This window comes from Lissotriton vulgaris, chromosome 8, assembly GCF_964263255.1.
Source record: "Lissotriton vulgaris chromosome 8, aLisVul1.2, whole genome shotgun sequence".
In the NCBI taxonomy this organism is placed as follows: domain Eukaryota; kingdom Metazoa; phylum Chordata; class Amphibia; order Caudata; family Salamandridae; genus Lissotriton; species Lissotriton vulgaris.
In genome coordinates this window covers 852856822-852878798 of record NC_141696.1, presented here as the reverse complement: position 1 = coordinate 852878798, position 21977 = coordinate 852856822, and the positions used below count along the sequence as shown (strand labels likewise).

The 21977-nt window shown below is 45.3% G+C and overlaps 1 protein-coding gene across 1 annotated transcript in view; it reads right to left on the bottom strand.

The window, feature by feature from the left end:
* Window positions 1-21977, bottom strand: part of LOC147698101 (arylsulfatase H-like) — a 433996-nt gene that overhangs the window by 216353 nt on the left and 195666 nt on the right. The window lies entirely within an intron of this gene.

Here is a 21977-nt window from a genome sequence, read left to right as displayed (position 1 = left end):
AGGTCTATCCCCAGGTACTGTATTGTGGTGTTGACCTCGAGACCCCCTATGTGCAGCGATTCTCTGTGCGCCGGCTGGGTGTTGCTACCTAGCGGGAGGACGACAGACTTTTGTACATTCATTTTGAAGCCCGACACCGCCCTGAACGCCTCCATTTCTGACAGGAAGGCCGGTAAAGAGACCCTCGGACTATCCACCGCCACAAGGATGTCGTCCACGTACAGGCTAATAGTCTGCTCCACCCCCCCAAACTTGATCCCCGTGATGGTGCGATTGTCCCGAACACGCTGGGCGAAAGGCTCAATGTAGAGAGCGAACAGGAGCGGCGAGAGCGGGCAGCCCTGCCGCGTGCCCCTTTGGATGTCGAATGGCTTGGAGCTAACCCCATTTACTTTGATTGTCGCCCTTGGTGACGTATAGCAACCTGCCACCCAGGAGCGGAAACGGGGACCCAGTCCGAATTTCGTCAGCGTGTGTTCCAAGAAACTCCAGTCCACCCTGTCGAACGCCTTCCCGGCGTCGACCGATAGTAGTGCTGCATCAGAGGCGTTGAAATTAGCTTTGTCTATGACATGCATTATGCGTTTAGTGTTGTCCGCGCACTGCCGGGAGGGGACGAAGCCTGCCTGGTCCGGTTCGATGATGCCTGGCAGGCAGGGGCCCAGACGAGAGGCCAAAATGCCCGTGAAGAGCTTGAGGTCGAGATTGAGGCGTGATATCGGCCGGTATGCCGCACATCGCGAATGGTCCTTGCCCGGCTTTGACAGGACTATGACCTCTGCCTCTAGCATCTCCTTCGGGATCGAGCCCGGGCCCCCAAATGAGTTAAATAGTTTCGTAAGGACCGGCGCCAAGAGGGGGCAAAAGGTCTTGTAAAAGCCCGCGGAGAAGCCATCAGGGCCCGGGGCTTTCAGGGGTTTGAGTCGGGCAATGGCCGATATAACTTCCTCCAGGCGGATAGGGGCATCCAACGCCTTGGCGTTCGTGTCATTGAGAGCGGTGACATCCATGGTCTCCAAGTAGGCCCTCCCCGCCTCTTCCCCAAGGGCCAGGTCCGCAGCATAGAGCTGTGCATAGAAGGCTCGAAATGCCTCCGCTATGTGGTCGTCCTCTCGGACTTCATCGCCATCGTCTCCGCGTATAACGGGGATCTGGGAGTGAACAGTTTTAGCCTTAAGCTTGCTGGCTAGTAGGCGACCAGTCTTGTCTCCCCCTACATAGTACGTGTGGCGGAGGCAGAGCGCCGCATATTCTGCCCTGTCCAGGTCCAGACTCGCCAGTTTTGCCCTGGCCGCTTTCAATTTGCGCCAGATCCGGGGGGTGCCCGTCCGGCAGTGAACCCGCTCCAACTCCAGCACCTGTGTCTCTAGTTCCCGCCTCCGGTCCTTTCGCTCCTTATTATCCGCTGCCGCGATCGCAATGATGTCTCCCCTAACGACCGCCTTGAGCGCCCCCCACAGTGTCGCCTGGGCCACCTCCCCGGTGTCATTTTGGTCCAGGTAACTGGCAATGCTTTGGGACAGTTGTTGTACCACCCCCTTGCGGGAGAGCAGGCTTTCTCTGAGTCGCCACTTGCCCCTCTGTGGAGGTGTGCGCAGGACTGTCAGTTGGAGGACTACCGCTTCGTGGTCTGAAAGCGCCGCAGGTGTAATGTCTATGTCTTGAATCATGGGGATCATGTCTGTGGAGCCCAGAAAGTGGTCTATCCTAGTGTAGGTGTGGTGCACATGTGAATAAAAAGTGTATCCCGGGGCGGTATGATGCAATTCCCGCCAGATATCAATCAGCCCTCTGTCCCTCAGCCACTGCCTCCCCGTCTCCGAGAGAGCCCCCGTGTCCCCAAACCTCCTCCCGGACCTATCCATCTCATTGTCCATGACCAAATGTATGTCCCCTCCTACCAGAACAAGCCTCATGTCACCCGACAGCGCCTCGGACAGGGCCCCCCTCAAAAAGGACTCCTGTTTAGTGTTGGGTGCGTAGATAGAGCCTAATGTGAAGGAAGAAGGGCCTACATGAACTGTGTGTGCTAGGAGTCTGCCTTTAATCTCGGCCACCTTGCCCCCCACCCGCCCTCTAAAATGCCTGGCTACCAGTATAGCTACACCCACTTTTTTCTCAGTGGTTGTGGAGTAAAATTGATGAGGGAAGGCTCCTGCTTTCATGCGGTGCCAGTCTTTTGCTAACAGGTGTGTCTCTTGTAACAGACAAATTTCCGCCCCAGAGCGTTCGAGGAACGAGAGAACTGCCCTCCTTTTGATAGGATTATTAAGTCCCTTCACATTAAGGGAGAGGATACGAATGCTGTCAACTGTCTGCCTGCCCTAGACTGAGCCCCGAGCCACCCCTCCCCAGGACGCCTGTCCTTAGTCCGAATTGAACACACCGAGTTCCCTCCCCCGCGCCCGCCCTAACCCCAACTCCCCCTCCAACCGGGGTTTTGTTGCCCTTGGAGGAACCCTTGACCAGCATGTCAGAGATGTTGCGGTTCCCTTTGCGGTTGTTGGACGCCATAGTGCTCCTAGTCCCGGCTGGAGGCCTCAGTTGAGTCGTAATCCCTGGTAAGACTGCAGACTTCCTCGGCGTGCCTGGGCCGGTTAATGGGGGGACGGCTCATGCACACTCAGCGCCTCAGTTCCGTGCCCTGATCGTCTCCGTGCCCTCCGTGCCTTGGCTGAAGGCCATCGCGTTGCAGCCCCCACCTGTGTGTTGTGCGAGCTGTGGCGCACGTGGTCAAATCCCAGGCTTCCGCAGGGCCGCCTGGGCCTCCACCTCCCAGGGCCCGCCGCCCCTGCGTTGCGTTGCCTCCCCGAGGCCTTCTCTTAGGCCCCGCTGTGGCCCGGCCGGGTGCCTCATGCGTCCCCGGTTGGGGCCTCTGCGTCACCCTTCCCTGGCGCTAGGAGCCCCTGTGCCCCGGGCTGAGCCGATTGCTCCACTGCCAGCCGTGTCTCCGGTCCCTTTCGGCCCCGTCGGCGGTCCCCTCTCTCACTCCTCCTCCGAGGGGCCTCTGTCCCCTCTTGCCCCTGTTTGCAGGTCCCTTGTGGGGTGCCGGGCGCTGTTGCGGGCGGTGTCATGCCGTGTGGGGCCACGTGGGGACACCTTTCGTGGGGTGCTTCTCGCCTGACATAAGTGGGGGGCTCCCGGTCGTGCCCCAGGCGTCTCCCTGGCCGCCTACAGTGCACTGTGCTCCTCCACACCCAAAGCGCCAGGGCCCCACTGCCATCCGGTGCCCTCAGCCCTCCACCCGGGCCACGTCAGTTCTTGCGTGTGGGGTGTCCGCCCTCCTGACCCCTCGCCAATATGCTTGCAGGCTGTCGCTGTTGTCCCCCGGGCCCCTCACCGTGCTGCTTGCCGGCTGCTCCGGCCTTCAAAGAGACCAGGCTGCGTCCTCCGCGTCCAGGCCCAAGCCGGGGCCTCGAGTAGTTCAGGGAGCCGGCAGACCCGGCACTCCGCTGTCCGCCTCAGATCTGCCGGACTCACCGTCTGCTGCAGCCAAGTCTCGCCCCCAGGCCTCCACGGTCGCTGTAGGATCCCCTGACTCCTCAGCTCCTGTGTCGGAAGCGCCGTGGGAGTCCTCCCCGGGTCGCCGTATGCCTGGGCCCGGGTCACTGCCTTTGCGCCTACCAGCGGTAGAGGGCCGTCTCCGCGGCGCCTCTCGCCTTCTTTGGGCCTCAACACCGGCCCCTGTGTCACTACGGCAAATGCGGACCCTGTCCGCCGACGGTGGCTGGCTCGGTGGGGGCGATGGTCTGCTAAAATCCCTGTCGGGGGATCGGGTTCAGGGAGCCACCGCGGAACACGTCCTACCGAGCCGCCATCTTAGCCACTCCCCAGGGCATGTACTTTTAAGTTTTACATGTCCTGGCAGGGACATCACTACTGCAAGGCCCATAGTTCCCATTGGATACATAGGATAAAGAGCCTAATGGCCTTTAACTGCTCTCCTCACATCATAGATTCTGCAAGATATTTGGGGATTAGCCTGAGCAAATACCTGGACATGCAGAATCACATCAGTTCTGCCACCAAAGGAGCGAATTATCAGTTGAGCATTTTAAGAAAACTAAAATCCTTTCTTATCCAGGACGTTTTTTAAATCTGCAGTCCAAGCTGTCGTCTTGCCCAAACTAAATTACGTAAGTGCTACACTTGCAGTCTTCTTCAGATACAAGCTGGCCCCTCTCAGGGTCTCCCTGAACTCTGCTTCAAGACTCATCACCAGGACAAAAAGAAATAAGCACATCTCCCTGGACCTAAAATCCTTGAACTGGCTCCCCTGTGAGGCATGAATACAACTAAAAACTGCATGCATGACTCATGAAGCCTTCCATTTCAATTCCCCTAGGTAGTTGCCACAAAAACTAGTACTATAGGGCAGATGCAGAACATCCCAAAGTACCAGCTCCCTGCTGTTGAAACCATATATTTTCGATAAAAAGAAAACATGTAACAGAGCCTTTTCGGGTATTGTTCAGAAAATGAGGAATTCTCTACCTCTGGAAATCTGTCTGATTCTGTCTACTGTCTCCTTTAAAAAAGAAGTGAAAACACTTCTGATGAACACATTTTTGCCCTAAGATCATTCCTGTTTTTTCATGATCTTTCGATGACTATGACTCATTCGTTCACCATGACCATTGCATTGCTGACTTCCTAAGGAGGTCAAACTTATAAACCTGTTAATCTTATTTGTTTGCACTTTTCTCATATGTGTGACTGTTTCTCTTGTCTCCTACTTATTTTGTATGTCCCCTAACATAAGGAGCTCTGATACCCTCACAGGTCATCCTTGCTCTACAGAAGAGGCGGCCAGCACAGTTTCCAGCACAGTTTGTGGGTGGTAGGGTGGGGGGGGGGGGGTAGGAGTGTGGACCTGTATCTCTAATCCTGCTGTCGTCTTCCAGGAGCAGGAAGCACCTAGCACACACTGCCCCATGACAAATCTCAACGTTGCCAGGGGCTGGAGGGGTGGGCATGTTCTCCATGCAGACTGTATTGCAGCCTGCATGGAAAACAGGGAAAGTGTGCATGACTGATTTGGGCAGCCCGTGAGGGCCGACCAAGCAACCATTGGGCACTTAGAAGGGTTGTACCCTCCTCCTCTGCTCCACTGCTGCAGCAGGAGGACAAAACAAAATGATAACATTACATTATTATCATTTTATTTTTTCCTTCCTTTTTCTGCTTGAAGGCAGTAGGGCGACGCTCCTCCTTAGCGGAGGAGACACCACTGCTCTATAGAACACTTTATATGTTTATTTAAAAAACATTAACATTGGGATTACCATATTACATTTCATGAGCTGAATATTTAAATGGGAAGATATGACTTGCTCATGTTTGGTGTCTCTGGAATCCTAATTTAAAATCCTAAATTATGGTTAAGTCATATTTTTGATTATCATTCTGAAAATGTCATTTTTAGAAATTTGGCATTTTCTTGCCTCATTAGTTTGGTGCCTGCAGTCGGTCTCTGGTTACATGACTGGGTGTGCTGCTAAAGGACTGCTACTCTGCTGGAATGCTGCTCTGGAAGAACTGCTGCCCTGCTGTGCTAACCTGCTTGCTGCCTGCATCACTCCTTGCCTGGGTGAGAAGAACTGGACCTGCTTCACTCAAACCCAAAACCCAGAGTGACTCCAAGGGCTAGCTGTCTGGCCTCCTGATCTGAACCTTCAGGGACATACGGGCTTCTAACAACCTTGCCCTGCACCTGGACTCTGCCATCTGTGAGTCTACTCTTCCAAGTGGTGCCACTCCAGGCTTGGACACTTTGAAGTGAGCCTAAGGTGTGTACCAGCGGAACTGATGCATCTTCTCTGCTGAGGGGTACATTCTCTATCTGATCCGTGCACCTCCTCAGCTGAGCGGCAAATGCTCCCTCAGAGAACCACCACATCACCGCTGTTGCATTCATTGGATCCTGCACAGAAGGTCTGCATTGCCCTCGCAGTCTTTGAAACTGAAGCATTGCTGACAGCGTGGCTCATCGTTGACACAGCTCCACGCATTTCCCCTCGATCGCAGCTCGGCGATGATGACAGCCTCTGTATTGCAGCTCCTTGGAACCAACACTTCGCCAGCTGTGCACCGCATCCTTGACACCTGGATTTTGCATCACAAGTCTCATTGACCGGATCTTCGACGATGATGCGACCAGGTCTCACACCGCAGCCTTGCCGAATATAGGAACAAATGCATCGCTCCGACTGCATGACGCTGCTTCGCTCTGATCCACCCAAAGCTCTGCAAAAAGGATTTATGCTACTTTGTTCAGTGGGCCTAACTGGGTCCCTGTAGCTGGCCTGTGCTGCATTGTGGTCGGCCTAAATATGTTACTTTGTCCCTGTTTGGCGCAACCAGACTGCCCTAGTTGGTGCATACTGCTTTTAGATTATATTTCAGCTTGAAACCTTACAAATCAATATCTCTGGTTCTAATAATTAGATCTTGCTGTGGGATTTTTTTCTGTGTGTTTTCACTATTTTTACAGTTTGTAGTGTCCCCCAAATAATTTACACATTGCCTTTATGCAAGCTACCAGAGTGTGAGCACTGGTTAGTTTAAAGTTAGTCTGCCTCCTACCCTGACTAAGATTGTGGTTGCTGCTTGACCAGGACTCACACCTGGTCCAAATTTCTAACACAGCCTTGCAGTTTCAGTAAATGGCCAGTTGGCCCTCAGGCGCTCACTGCTTGAGATAGGGTTCAACCTGTCTAACTTTAAGGAGGGATTGCTATATTACACCTTATTCCTCACTGCTCATCCTGGTCTGCATCTGAAAATGCTGTTCCATATGGCGCTGGCTTGCTTAGCTAGAACTCATAAACTCACTAGAGCTGTAACACCCTATGCCCCTGCCAGTCCCCTGCTGGACCTTCTGACTCATACTGAACTCTGAGTCTGGGACAGCTACGCCTGTGGAGAAATGTAGGAATCTCAACAGTGGGAGATCTGTTGGTTAACGGCGAATTATTAGATTTCCTGATGCTTATGATGAACAATAATCTTCCTCTGCATCAGTTTCTCACCTACAAGCACATTAAGCAATCACTCACTACCCTTTTATACATTCATCAACTGGCACCTTTTCCACACGAAGTATATCTGACACTCTACATGACAGAACCGATCTGAAAAATGCTAAAGTGGTTCTACAGGTCATCACTGCAGCAGAAGATGGATCCAGGCTCTCTTTTCGAACTGCCTGCTAAACAGACATGGCCAGGCCACTACATGGTGCTGAATGGGCTAAGATATTGGAATACCCCCAAAAGATAGCTTGAGACTCTCGATTTAAATACATACACTTAAATATCCTGATCTTGGCCTATCCTGATATTTGCCTATTATACACAATATATCTGGATGCTGCTAGTCCCCGCTGCCAGCTCCTTAATGCAGATCTGCTTCATATGCCCATCGCTTCATTTATATTGACTAGGAAAACTCAACCTAGTATCGACTGCAACAAGTTAGATGCTTACAATCGCGCCTGAGGTGGTATTATTGAGTTTTTTATCCCTCCCTAACCTGGAAAGGCCCTCTACTAAGTTCCTTGACTTGGCCTTGTTCTAGTGAACTGCCATAAGACAATTCACTGGAAGGGCGCTCCCCCAACAATCACCCTCTGGGTCAAATTCTCATTTTCCTGGTTTCTTTCAGAGAGCATCTTGTTACACAGGGTAGAAGGAGCCGGACTGTAGAAATACTTTAAATTACAAACAATGGGATACTTTAGTGGAGGAATTCATCAAAGACTAAACTCAATGGCTGTAGACCACACCCTGACATATACCTCTTTTATTATTAGGTACCACTTCTCTATTTAGCGAATAATGTAATCCTTTGTAGAGGGACTTCTGACTCAAGATAGGGTAGCAGAGTCCTTTGTCCATTATACTGTCATAATTGTTCGTTATCTGGACCATTGTGAACAGGTGGGGTGTCTGGGTGTGTGCTGGTGTTGACGGCTGGATGCCTGGACGGGTGACCCAAGGAGGGTTATGTTGGGATTGTTAGTTGACAAAACAGAAAACTGTCCTGCTTATATTGAATGTATATCCCACAGTATATAAGCATTTATTTGGACTATAGATGTGTACCAACATATGTGTATTGCTTTTGTATAACCATGTATAATAATACTGTTTCTAAAGATATAGATATTCTTTATTTCTGATCACCAAATGTACATATTACTTATAGTTACATTATTCTATGTTTAACATGTATAGAAGTGACTGCATAAATAAGTAAATCTCGTTTGATAATTATTTATCATAACTTGCTTCACTATTAAAGTACAAAAAATAATAATAAATTAAGTTAAACTACAGCAAACTTGAAAGTCTGATTTTATTAAATACAACTTTAGTCTACATCTAAAATCTTCCTTATACATATATACCTTCCATGTACTTTTGATATACCTTCCTTGTACTTATGTATCTTTATATTTATTACTTTGCTTCTAATTCACAATATCCAATGCACCACCCTAGATCTCACCCTATATCTCTCGCAATATATCATCTACCTCCATTCAGACTCATCTCAAAACTCATTGCACTACTCTCTCCAATGCACTAACCTATTTCTCACCCTATACTGCTCTCAATATATCCTCTACCTCAACTCTCTGACTCATCTTAAACCTCATTCTACTACCCTATTTTCACCCTATACCTCTCTCAATATAACCTCTACCTCCACTCTCCCATTCATCCCAAACCCCATACCACTACTATGATCCCCAAAATAACCCTTTCCAGACTCTTCCCTCCTCTACCCCTCCTTCCATCATTTTATACCTCTTTTACTATTCAGATCTCCCAAACAAGCCTTTCTAAGCCCTTCCATCTAACTTTCCCCCTCCAACTCCTCTTTTCTCATCGCCAAACCCCCTCCTACTGCTCTGATCTCCCCAAAAACAATTCTCTTTGCAAGAATTATCGCCCGATCTCTCTGGTCAACATGGACTATAAGATACTAGCTAAAATCCTTGCTATTCGAATGGATCCCCTTTTGCCGGACCTAAATGGTCTGGAACAATCCGGGTTTGTTAAGGGCCGTCTTTCTTCAGATAATTCGTGAGTTTTTCTTAATATTCTCAGCAGGGCTTCGCAGTTAGATCTCCCTTTCGCAGCTATTTCTTTAGACGCGGAGAAAGCTTTTGATAGGATTGGGTGGGATTTTATGTTTCAAGCATTGGTTTGGCTTCTCTTCCAAATTTATTTCTCTTATTTCCTTACTCTATTCTAACCCCCAAGCCTCTATTTTTGTTAATGGGTTGACTTCAGAATATTTTTCCCTCCACAGAGGTGTACGTCAAGGCTGTCCACTTTCCCCTTTATTGTTTGTTTTGGCTTTAGAACCCTTTCTTACTAAGATTCGCTGGGATGATAAAACATCTGGGTTTCAGTTTGGTCCCAATCAAGTTAAACTTTCAGTTTATGCGGATGATATCCTCTTTTATTGCTCTGACCCTCTTTCATCTTTGACTCCCTTTCTACAACAAGTCTCTTCTTTTTCCGCTGTCTCTGGTTATCGCCTACATGTTGATAAATGTGAAGTCCTTCCTCTGAATCCTCTTTGTCAGCAACATCAGTTTGCTCATTCTGGTTTCTCTTGGAAGTCATCCAAAATTAAGTATCTGGGGGTTTTGTTCGCGCCTAATCTATCTTATACTGTCAAGTTGAATTTTACTTATATTTCTAAAAAGATGGAAATGGCCATTACACGATGGCACCCGCTCTTTTTATCCTGGTGGGGTTGTCTTAATTGTATAAAGATGATGCTCTCTCCACTCCTTCTCTATACCCTTTCTATGCTTCCATTGCGTATCCCGGTTTCTTATTTAAAAAAAATGGACTCTCTGCTTTTAAAATTCCTTTGGCAGGGCAAACGCCCTAGGATAGCTATTGCTACTCTTCGGAAAGATAAAGCTCAAGCTGGTGTGCGTTTCCCTGATTTTAGAGAATATCATCGTGCCTTTTCTATGAAACAATCAATTCGATGGCTTCGGATTGATCCTCCCTTTACCCTCCTTTGTGGTTGACTTTGGAGTCCTCCTTTATATCTCCTTTCACTTTCCGTGAACTTCTGTCCGCCGAGTCTCACCCGCTCGTCTTCATACCCCTATTATATCTCATTGTCGTGCTCTTCTTCTCCCCTTTTTATCTTCTTCATATCCTTACCTTCATTCTCTCCATGAACAACATATCTGGTTTAACTCCCATCTTAAAATTCATAATCGCACTATTTATTGGAAGGTCTGGCGTTCTTGAGGATTATGCTGGATCTCTCAACTACTTTCCAACAATGTCCCTCTCTCTTTCTTGGAACTTCAGTCTTCTTTTCAGTTACCCTCCAGTGCCCAATCACAATATAACGTGCTTTTACCTGCTCTCAACTCTTATCTCCATTCATTGCCGCTTTCCAATGATATTTCACCTGATCGTAAAACCACTTCTTCATTGCTAGATTCTACTCCCTCCGCCTCTTCTCTTTATAATTCCTTCCGTTATACAGGTGACCGGATGAAATCTAAACTCAAAATTGTTTGGGAATCTGATCTGTCTCAAGACTGGTCTGTTTTTCTTTGGGATAAGATCTGGTCCAAACTCCATAAGACCTCTAGAGCTGCTAACACTACCCAAACTTTATACTTTATCTATTACAGAGTTTTGTTCACCCCACTCTCCCTGTCCAGTTTCTCTTTGGAGACACCCCCTACCAGTTGGTCTTGTCCCTTTCCCTCAGCAGACCTAAAACACATGCTTTTTGATTGTCCTCATATATCCAAGTTTTGGAATTCAGTATGGGCCCAAATTCAAAATGTTTTCCATTTTAAGGTCCCCTTCTCCACAGCTCTTGTTTTCCTTGGCTCCGTTTCTCCTGACCTTCCTCAATCCCCAAGACATTACCAACTCCTTGATCTCTTAATAGCTGTTGCCTTCCACACTATTACATCTAACTGGAAACAAGCTGCGAATTGTGTCTTATCGTTCCTGGTGGAATGCAGTCTGTTTCCTTCACCGCCTAGACACCAATTTTGTATCTCCCATTTCCCTGGCCATTAAACGAGACCATATCTGGCTTCCTCTGGTAACATATCTTTCCTCCACTGCTCCTGAGTGCCCCTCCATGGATCCTGATGTTGTTGATGTCCGCAAACCACCATAAATCTTTTTTTTACCTTTTGCTAAATTGTATTCCCTTTATTATCATACAGTATATTTTGCTTTTCGTATATATTTTTGCTTATGTTATTTCATGCCCATTTTATGTGCCTTTTATGAGATCTTATTGACATAACTATTGTCATTATTCCCCCCTTTTATGAGATTTTATTGTAATAAGCTATTGTGATTTCCCTTAAGTTGTAATTACTGCCATATCCCTTTTCCTGTTTCTTCTTTTCTCCCCCTCCCTTCCCCTTTCTTTATCTTCAATAAAATCAAACTTAAAAAAAGACAGTCTTCCCATTCTATCCTATGGGCAAGATGGCTTTTCAACAGTGAAACATGGAGATTATTTCAGTGTCAGGACATGGTACACACCTTAGTACATGTCCTACCTTTCACATGCACTGCACCCTGCTCAGGGGGTACTTTGGATCTGCCATAGGGGTGTCTGATGTGCATAGAAAGGGAAGGGTAAGGTCTGGCAAGTGGGTGCACTTGTCAAAACAACCTGGCAGTTTAACAAACTGTGCGCAGGCACTGCAATGGCAGGCCTACATTCCCTATTTAAGGCTACTTGTGTGGGTGGCACAATTAGTGCTGCAGGTCCACTAGCCTATACTTGGCAACAGTGGTCCTGTACGTAAATAGTTACGACTAAATTAATATAGACACAATGGAGCTATATTAGTTAACGTGATTTGTCCAGCCGGACAGTGATCACCAAGAGTTTACTGTTTGAAAAGTTAGCAGAAAAGTTGTCTTACATTCACAAAGAGTGAGACACAAGCCTGTGCCTTCACGCTTACAAATTGGCAAAGTAGAGTGATAGAGAAAGGCAAAGAGAGAGATAGGTTAGGCAGAAAGTGAGCGATTTCTGAAAAATGGGAAATAACAGAAATTCAATTACACCATTAATCACAATTTAAATATACATTTGCATATATGGCGTAAGAGGTCGACGACGTTTCGATTCCATAAACAAGATACAAGGAATCATCATCAGGACAAAAACTTTTTTGCCTAAAATTTGCAAAACACAGTAGCCTAAAGAAGAAAGGAAAATGGAATATATCAGTAAGGAAAGACATAACAGCCTACATTTGTGACATCATGTGAATTGGGTGAGTAAAGTTCCTTAAGGGAACAACTAGTGATGGCACACGTGATGGATCTTTAAAAGGTACGGCAAATGTGGTCTACCGTGTGAGTGAGAATGTAGGTCACAACAATGGGAGAGTCATAAAGCGCGGGGAGTACCACTCGGAATCCGTCTGTGAGTAAAATCACACGTGGGCATGCTGGTGTGAGCAGTAGTGCCACTGCTAAAATATTCGTGAGTACACAGAGCGTGCACCGGCGCAGATGGTGATGCTGCACGATCGGGTGTCATAGAACATCAGACTCACCAGCGCAGTTGCTGGGGGCCAGGACTAACTTGTTGAGTAGTCCATCCGTTTAATATTTAATTAAGTGGAGATGGGGCCGGCGCTTCAGAGTGGCCGAATCGAGGAGCCTTATGGAGAGAAATGAAGGAAATGAGGGTTGCAAGAAAGTACTGTGCGTAGTTGCAACTATCCTCATAGAACCAAACTTACCAGAAGCCGGTGCAAGTGGTCACTAGACTTGGGTTGGTTTATAGCAGCGGAGGGCGGGGAGGGGTGCTCAGGCGTCAGGGTATACGCGCAAGGTGATGAGCCTATGGGTAGGTAAAATTACAGATTAGACGGGGGTAACAGTGAGCGGGTGGTGCGAGGGGAAAAGCGAGGAAGTACACTTACCCTCGCAATACGGGAGCTAGTATCCTTTAAAAGAGGGTTGGCAAGGCTATTTACCGCAGTGGGTGAAGATGAACACGCCGGAAATAAGGCGTGAGGAGGCGAGCCTGTAAGACAGTTAAGCAATCTTTCAGGCATCGATCCCGAGGCCGGGTCATGAGCATAAACCCCGTTGTCACCCGCACTCACCTATGGCTTCGTGATGATGGATAGCCACGATATGGCAATCAGCAATGTTCCGGTGCAAGTAGACGCCGGAGAGTAAAAACGAATGTCCTAATAGCTGATTGGTCTAGGGCGGGCAATAAAAATGGAAGAGGGATGGATAGCGGCGGCCATCTTAAGTGGTCTAAGGGATTTCAGTGAAGATAAAGGACGGAGTGGGTGAGACTTACGTGGCGGCCATCTTAAAATAGTAAATAGAAACATGCATTAGTGCCGGTTGTGCAGTTAAAGTGACATAAATCATTGACACATTTATACAACTGTCTGAAATGTCATTGGATTGGTAAAGCAGTAATAGTACAGCATGTTGGTGGAAAAAGATACAAAAGTATCTAGATTGTCTCTGCATTGGGGCCCATTTATAATAGGCTTGTCCAGTCCTCTTGTAGATTAAGGCCAGAGTTCAGACTATCAGTTCTTAGTATCCATTTTAGTTCTTCTCTGTTCAGCATTCTGGATAGATCGCCTCCTCTGGTTGGTATCGTGATTTGGCTGATTACAGTCCATTTCAGTTCATTTTCTGAGTGTCTCTTGTCCAGAAAGTGTTCGACCAGGGGAGCGTTGGCAGTCTTACATCTGATTCTGCTTCGATGCTGGGATATTCTGAGCTTTATTTTTTGTCTCGTTTGGCCGACATATATCATGTTGCATGGGCATAGAATTGCATATATCAAATTGCAACTATTGCAATTAGTAAAGGTTTTCAGTACTTTTTTGGCATTTTTAAAAACAAACTCCTTACTCTCAATGCAATAGTCACACACCACACATGTACCACATTTGGAATGGCCTCTCAGTGGGGGAGGCCGCCAAAGATCGTCTAGAGTGGTATTGGTCTTTGCTGAGGACGGGAGTGCCGCTCGTACCAATTGGTCTTTCAAATTTTTGTTGCGTTTAAATGCAAACAATGGCAATTCAAGGGACAGATTGCCAGAGTTAATGATATGCCAGTTTTTTTTAATACTCTTCTTTATTTTGTTAGAAGCTGAAGAGAATGTGGTCACGCATACAAGTTTATTTGACTCCTTCTTGGGCTTGGGTTCAAGCAATGTCTCTCGGGGGCAATACCATGCTCTCTTCATAGCATTCCTTACCAATCGTTTAGGGTAACCCCTGAATTTCAGTTTTTCCGATAGAGTGTTGGCCTCCCTAAAGTAGTCCTGTTTCTGAGAGCAATTTCTACGCAGCCTTAAAAACTGTGAGTAGGGGAGACTGTCCCTCAGAGCTCGGGGGTGACAGCTATCGTAGCGCAAAAGCGTGTTTCTCTCAGTAGGCTTGCGGAACAAAGAGGTAAATAGTAAGCCATCCTTGTGTTGGATATCAAGATCCAGAAATGGAATGTGGACTTTACTATGATCTACAGTGAAAGTTAGTCCATTACAATTACTATTGAGCCAATGCACAAACGTTGGTAACATTTCAACAGAGCCTCCCCATATCATAAAGACGTCATCGATGTAACGTTTCCACATGAGGACGCCCTGGTGGAAAGGATTGGTGGCAGGGACGATAGCAGTACATTCTAAATGGTCCATATACATAATGGTCAGGGTGGGAGCAAAAATTGCCCCCATTAAAGTTCCTTTATTCTGTTGGTAATACTGGTCTTCAAACATGAAGTAGTTACGAGTTAGGCAAATCTCCAGAAGTTTTTGTCCTGATGATGGTTCCTTGTATCTTGTTTATGGAATCGAAACGTCATCGACCTCTTACGCCATATATGCAAATGTATATTTAAATTGTGATTAATGGTGTAACTGAATTTCTGTTATTTCCCATTTTTCAGAAATCGCTCACTTTCTGCCTAACCTATCTCTCTCTTTGCCTTTCTCTATCACTCTACTTTGCCAATTTGTAAGCGTGGAGGCACAGGCTTGTGTCTCACTCTTTGTGAATGTAAGACAACTTTTCTGCTAACTTTTCAAACAGTAAACTCTTGGTGATCACTGTCCGGCTGGACTAATCACGTTAACTAATATAGCTCCATTGTGTCTATATTCATTTAGTCGTAACTATTTACGTACAGGACCACTGTTGCCAAGTATAGACTATGTTCCCCGAGGTCCTGTGCTGACTCGTTGGGTGCCCTTGTTGTTCCTTAGCAGGTCCACTAGCAGCATTTGTATTACCAACCCTGGCACATATAGTGCACTTTACTAGGGACTTTACTAGTAAGGCAAACATACCAGTAATGGACAACCAATTACCATTACATTGTATAGGGGGAGCACTTGCACTTTGACACTGTTTAGCAGTAGAAAAGTGCCTAAAGCACCTAAGTTGGCAACACCGTGTAGGGGGAAAGCAAAAAGTGTAGGGAACTTTAGCCAAAAAAGGCCAAGTCCTACACACATAAACAGGCATGGAGATACAAAGGTCCAAAAATGTGCAGGTTATGTGGTGCCCTTAGGTAGGATTTCTTGTATTTGGTCCCATACAAAGTAATGTACGCCTTATCCTCCTAAAGCGGTACAAAAGGGGGTGGTGATGGACGGAGCATTTGAATCAATCAAACACTCACACCCAGTCAAAAGATCTGGGTTTAATCCATCACCGTTCTTTAGCCCACTCTGCCACCCCAGTTCAGACATAGCTATATGCAAATCAGTCTGACCCTGTGCCTCATGAGAACAGTCCAGCCCGAACTGCCAAGCCATGTGTTCCCTGGACCGGAAACAAGCTTCCGAGGACCGGTTTCTGGCATTCCAGCCGTCTTCGGCCCGGCTTGCTTCAATCCAGTGGCAAAGTGAGCAAGGGACTCACGTCTAACCCCTTTTGTACTGCTTATCCTCCTAAAGGGCCTATTTAATGAAAAGGGGATTTATACAAGCAGAACAGCTATCATGAGAAACCTTGCCTATACAGACATCCAGCTAAATTTCAAACACTACGGAAACGCCCTCTGTGCCGGTGCCCCGACCAAGCTCATCAACAGACTGCAAAGAATCCAGAATGCCTCTGCACGCCTGATCCTCGATGTCCCACGCCGCGACCACATTACCCCACCTCAGGAACCTACACTGGCTCCCTGTCGACAAAAGAATCTCCTTCAAGCTCCTGATCCACGCACACAAGGCACTCCACAAGACCGGCCCAGCCTACCTCAACAGTCAACTCTCCTTCTACGCACCCAACAGGAAACTCCACTCCGCAGACCTCTCCCTGGCCACCGTCCCTCGCATCCGTAGAAACACAACCGGAGGCAGATCCTTCTCCCACTGTTCAGCCACAACCTGGAACACCCTCCCCCTCTTCCTAAGACAAACCAAAGACCTTCTAACCTTCAGGAGACAACTCAAGACCTGCCTGTTCGACCAGTAGCAACAGCACCCCCCTTCTCCCTCCCCCTCAGCGCCTTGGAACCCTCACGGGTATGTAGTGCGCTCTACAAATTATTGATTGATTGATTGATTGATTGAAGGTTTTACACTCACATGATAAAGCAATTAAACAGAATTCCAAGGAGCTTCTATCAGTGTAAGGGACTTGGCTTAGACTGCAAGCAAAAGACATTAATATGACATCAACCCAAGAATTGGACTCTGACACTCGGATGCGTTGATACTCTTATAAGTCAAACTAGTATTTAATTTTATACCAATGCACTTGCCACTTTACAATAACCGAGAAGATTCCGAATGGTTAAGAATTGAAGGAAATGTCATACCAACATACTGCAAAGAAGAATAATATATTATCCTTCATTCCTGTAATATCAACTTGGGCGTTTTAGAAAACTGATCAGTTTAAAAAGATTTTAATTTTAAACAAGTTTTATTTATCTATATTAATAATAAGAAATGTGCTGGGAGCATTTACAAAGGCGATGTATTTTAAAGCAAAGTCATTTTTGTATTAATTTGTAACATATTGTGACGGTTTTTATTAACTTATAACAATAAATAAATAAATAAATACTGTTGTATATTTTTTTTGTGACTGGAAAAGGGATTACTGGTTAAAAAAACTACCTTCTTCAGTAGTACAACCTTCTTCAGTGGGAGATCAGAGCATGAATTCCAGCCCACGAAGGAACTGCTTTTCTTCATCCGTCAGTCCGCACCGAATGAGAGATATGTCAAATTCATTAAAATCAACTTTGCGGACCATGGAATCAGGTAGAAGAAGACCCATGTCCTCAGCCACTCTTACACTTTCTGGTAGACTGAGACGTGTTGATGACTTGTAATGATTTTGTACATGTTGGCAAGGCATTTGGGTTACAAGTTTGCAACTTTGTATCTTTATGCCCACAGCTGACACAGCTTGTTTCCCAGCAGCTACTTCATTAGTACAGTCTTGAAAAAGCACCATGGCAGTATTATGTGTGCTAGATGCTCCAGAAAAAAAAAGCTGTCTTCAAAATCAAAATTATCAAGAGCAGCAATTGTAAATCCTTTCCTGGTAAAGTGACTTTGAAGTGGTGTGCTGTCAGATTTACAATATTTTACAGCATGAGCTGCTAACAACTTCCTGCTCTGTATATGTCATTATAACTTGTTGCTACAACAATCCTATTCATTGAAATGATTATTACTCTACTTTTGCACTTTTCATAAAGTGCATGGGCAGTCATCATGTATAACATAATTTTCTTTTTGCCGTGATGTAATTCATAAAACATGATTTGGAAAAGACAGTACATTTGCACAATATAGGACTGTCAGGTCATGGGATTGTCTTCCACTTCTTCACTTACATCTTCAATGTCATCATCAATGTTGTTGGCTTCCGTTCCGAACTTTAGGGGCATATTTACAAGCCACGATTGCCACAGGAACGTCACTTTTACAGATGTTCCTATAGCGATAGGGGCTTCGCCTTATTCACATGGTGGTGTTAAGCAACGTAATGTGGCTTAACGCCACGTTGTGATTAAGGCACCTTTTCCCGCTATACTTAGGGTGAAAGGAGTGAGCAATGAATGTTGCGGTGGGCATTCCGCAGCAACGCCCATTGATTTTGTCATTGCCCCATATTTACAAGGGTGGCATAAATATGGAGCATTGCCAAAATTAAGATCAGGGAAATCCTGATCTCAAACAGGCGAAACGAGGAGAACTGCTTTATTCTCCTTGTTTTGGTTGTTTATGTGTGTGCTGTTGTGTGCACAAGCGAAACAGCGAAACAGCAAAACACCATGTATGATTGTTTATGTGCAGGAAGATGTCCCTTCCTGCACATAAAGAATCATTTTAAAAATGACGAGTTGCAACTTTTATGTGTGCTGCACAATCACCATTTATGATTGTTTTTGTGCAGGAGGAGACACCTTCCTGCAAATAAACAATAATTTCCCACAACGCAGTCACCCTTGCACTGTGGTGCAAGGGTGCCTGCATTGGCGCTAGGCAGCTACATTCAGAACAAGGAAAGGAAGAAACACAGGGCTGAATCATATTTTAAATATGGTGCAGCCTTGCATTTCTAAAGTGACAGAGCACAGCATTAGCCTTCTTGGCTAAACGCCACACTCCGCTATTTTAGTTGTAAATGTGCCCCTTAGTTTGTAACAGTTTTGCTTTGCTGACAATCATGTAAAAAATATTAGGACAACATCAGGCATTCTTGTTGACTCCCATGATTTGTAGAGCTCTGGGGCATAACAAAATGTGTCATTAAGTCCAAAATCTAAATCTTTCATGACATTTCCTTAAATAGTTCTTGCTGATTGTACAGCACCATGTGATCTTATTTTGGCCGCAAGAACTTCAGGAATCACATCTGCTGAGAACACCAAAAGTGGCTCATTCTTTTTGTTAGACGGACAAAAACAAATTCTGTCATTGTACATTCTCACCAGAGAAATCTTAAATTAATTATTATAGATCAATATAGTTGCATCAATGTTCACCATTATTTATCTGATCTCACTGAGTGTGAACCATTAGCCAGCACTCAAGAGTGGCTTTAAAAATGAATTCGCGTTTTCAAAGAGTGTAAACTTAACTGAAGGCTGACAGTTACATTGCTGCTGAGAGCTCATTCTACATTCATATTTTCAAATGTATGCACGCATAAAGTTTGGGGGTGTATACAATTCTGCTGCAAATACATTCACCTCGTTGTTTAGATTAGCTACTCAGCTGGAAACTTCCTCTTGGAAGAAAAACTAGCTTCATATAAAACATGTATGCCCTTTGAGACTCACATACTCCTTACTTTGTTATTTTGTCAATCCCTTTTGCCCTTGTTCTGGATAAACCACAGATAACTCATTTAGGAGTCTCTGCGATCTGATCAGTTGTTGGAGGTGGATGAGGAGTAGCCATCAATCTTCTAAGTGAATGGGCATTGGGTTTGGTTGTTATCACTTTCTCAGAAGACTCAGATTCCTATTGTGATTCACTGGTTTCTACTATTTTTGGACACATGTATTTTTTCCAGGTTTTTTCCCATTGTATACTACTTGTAGCACATGTTGTTACAATGAACAATATGTGATCCTCTTCACCCATCAGTTTCAATCTTTTATGAACTTTGTCTTGCCATTTTTCTGCAGCATTTCAAACTGTCCTCAGTCCAGCCACAGTTGATGTTAGCTTTTCTTTCTGATTCCTTTGACATATGACACAATTTTCTTTGTTGAAGGAGTCCTCACATTTTGAAGTGAGCAACAATCTGTCAGAAGGTAAAGACCCTCTGCTACCACCTGCTTTGCTCATGTTTACAAATTTAAATCAACGTAAAACCTGAAACAAAGACAATATTAAAATGAATTACTAATATGATGACTAAACATATCATTATAGAGCCACCATTTTGGAAAATGGCAGAACAGTTGCTCTGAGGAGTTTTTTCTGTCTCTATAAGGCTACTTAACACCCAACACCTATATTTTGACACCAAAATGAAGTATATAGGTCTCATGGTTCCTGAAAGATTACATCATCACTGCAACACATCAACCATTTTTTCAAATGCCATCCAGAAAAATTCGGCCTAGATTAACAATGTCTAGCCAAGCTAAATTTCATCTCTAATAATAAATAATCACAAATCAAAAATGAAAATCTCTGCACCATATTTTTTTAAGATGTATATCATGGGCCAGGACTATAGTAGAGATGTGTTACATTTGTTGTTGACTAATGATTTGTGTCGGTAAATGTGACACAATAATTAGCTGGATTCTGTTAAAGATTTTTGTAGTCTGGTATAAGTATGGATTGGTGTGCCAAAAGACATTGTCCTTTCTTGTTTCTCTGGGTGGTTAGTGGTCAGTCATCCAGTTTATGCAGATTGTCTTCTAGGCAGCAAATGCAGTCCAGCATATAGCTATGCTAGAACTGTGAATTTAATCATGGTGCAAAAGCATAGAAATATCTGGAAATTAAATATGATCTACAGTATTGCAGCAGCCAGAGAACAGGGCAGACTAAATGTGCCCACTAACACGTTTCATGTATGTCAAAATAGTTGCTTGTGTAGCACTCAGACCTTCCTTGGGCTACTTCAAACTGCTAATGTGAAAAAAGAATGAGTGTGAAAGACGACACAGAACAGTGAAAGGAATTTAAGGGAAAGGGAAAATGGGATCACAATGTTATGTCATTGCTAGCTCTTTGTGTAGGACTTGCCACCTGATAAAGCACTGTAAAGCAATAAACTGTAAGAGAAGAAAGAAATAGGGGACATGAGAGCGAGGAGCTCTGACAGAGATGATAGGAGAGTAAGCCACAGGCGACAGGAATCTGAGTCAGGCAAAACATATACAGTGGGTGAAATTGTGAAAAAGACAATTTTCTTCGATAAAGTGGCAGATAACATCCTTCAAAAAAGGAAAGTTGGCAAGTGTGCCAAGCACAAAGAGTGTCTGCTTTCTGAGAGTATTGTTTATCTGTCACTAGTTCTGACACAAGAACATCTGGGGGATGGAGGAGCACTCAACATTCCCTATTTTCCTATTTATTGAACTAAAAATAAACCAAGGGTGCTTCACTGCTGCAATGTGTTGACATCACCCGCGAGCTAAAACTGATAGTCTAACAAGATGGGAACCTGGATGTAATGAGCACTGTTCCTGCAGAACTAGCTCTTACACAACATGAGGATGTGGCTATTTGTGCATCATCACTAACACATACAGCAGCCCTGGCCTATCTGACTACTGCCATTATCCTCAGCATGCCAGCCTCTAAGTCTGACATGCATCCATACTAGCGGATTCAGTTGGATCATGTGATTCTGTAGAGCACACAGTTGTTTTAGAAACATTTCAGGATGGAGGACCCAACTCCAGGCTGCATTGCCTAAGCATGCACCCCTGGGGTATTACAGTCGCTTTTCAAACCAGTAACTCTCTTAAATATTATATGCTCTTTTCCTCTAGAAATTGCTGCAAAAACAATTGCTTTTGGTCAATACAATAATGGAATTGCGCGGGACAATGCACTATTCAATCACATTTTTAAGGGAAATGTCTTGAGGGTAGACCCCCCTCCACACTCCCCGCTTGATGGCGTTGTTAGTTTGCTATTCTTGCTAATGCAGATCTTACACCACATCCCTGCCAAAGCTCACCAGCTGCCACTTGCTGCATCATAAGGTGACATGGAGAATAATTTTCAGAGTAGGGGTTGCGAGGCCTTGCCTCAATCCACTGTGGATTGCACTGTAGCCTCTCTTTGTTGTCCTCTGTAGTTCTGACCGTTTGTTAACAGAGAGCTGTGTGGATTTGTCTGGTTCAGATAATGTGGTTTCATTAACATGTAAGTTTGGTATGAAATATGTGCGAGTTGTGAGGATTTTATGTGAGTTCTTGCCTTTGCTCTTCTGTGGTGTTCAG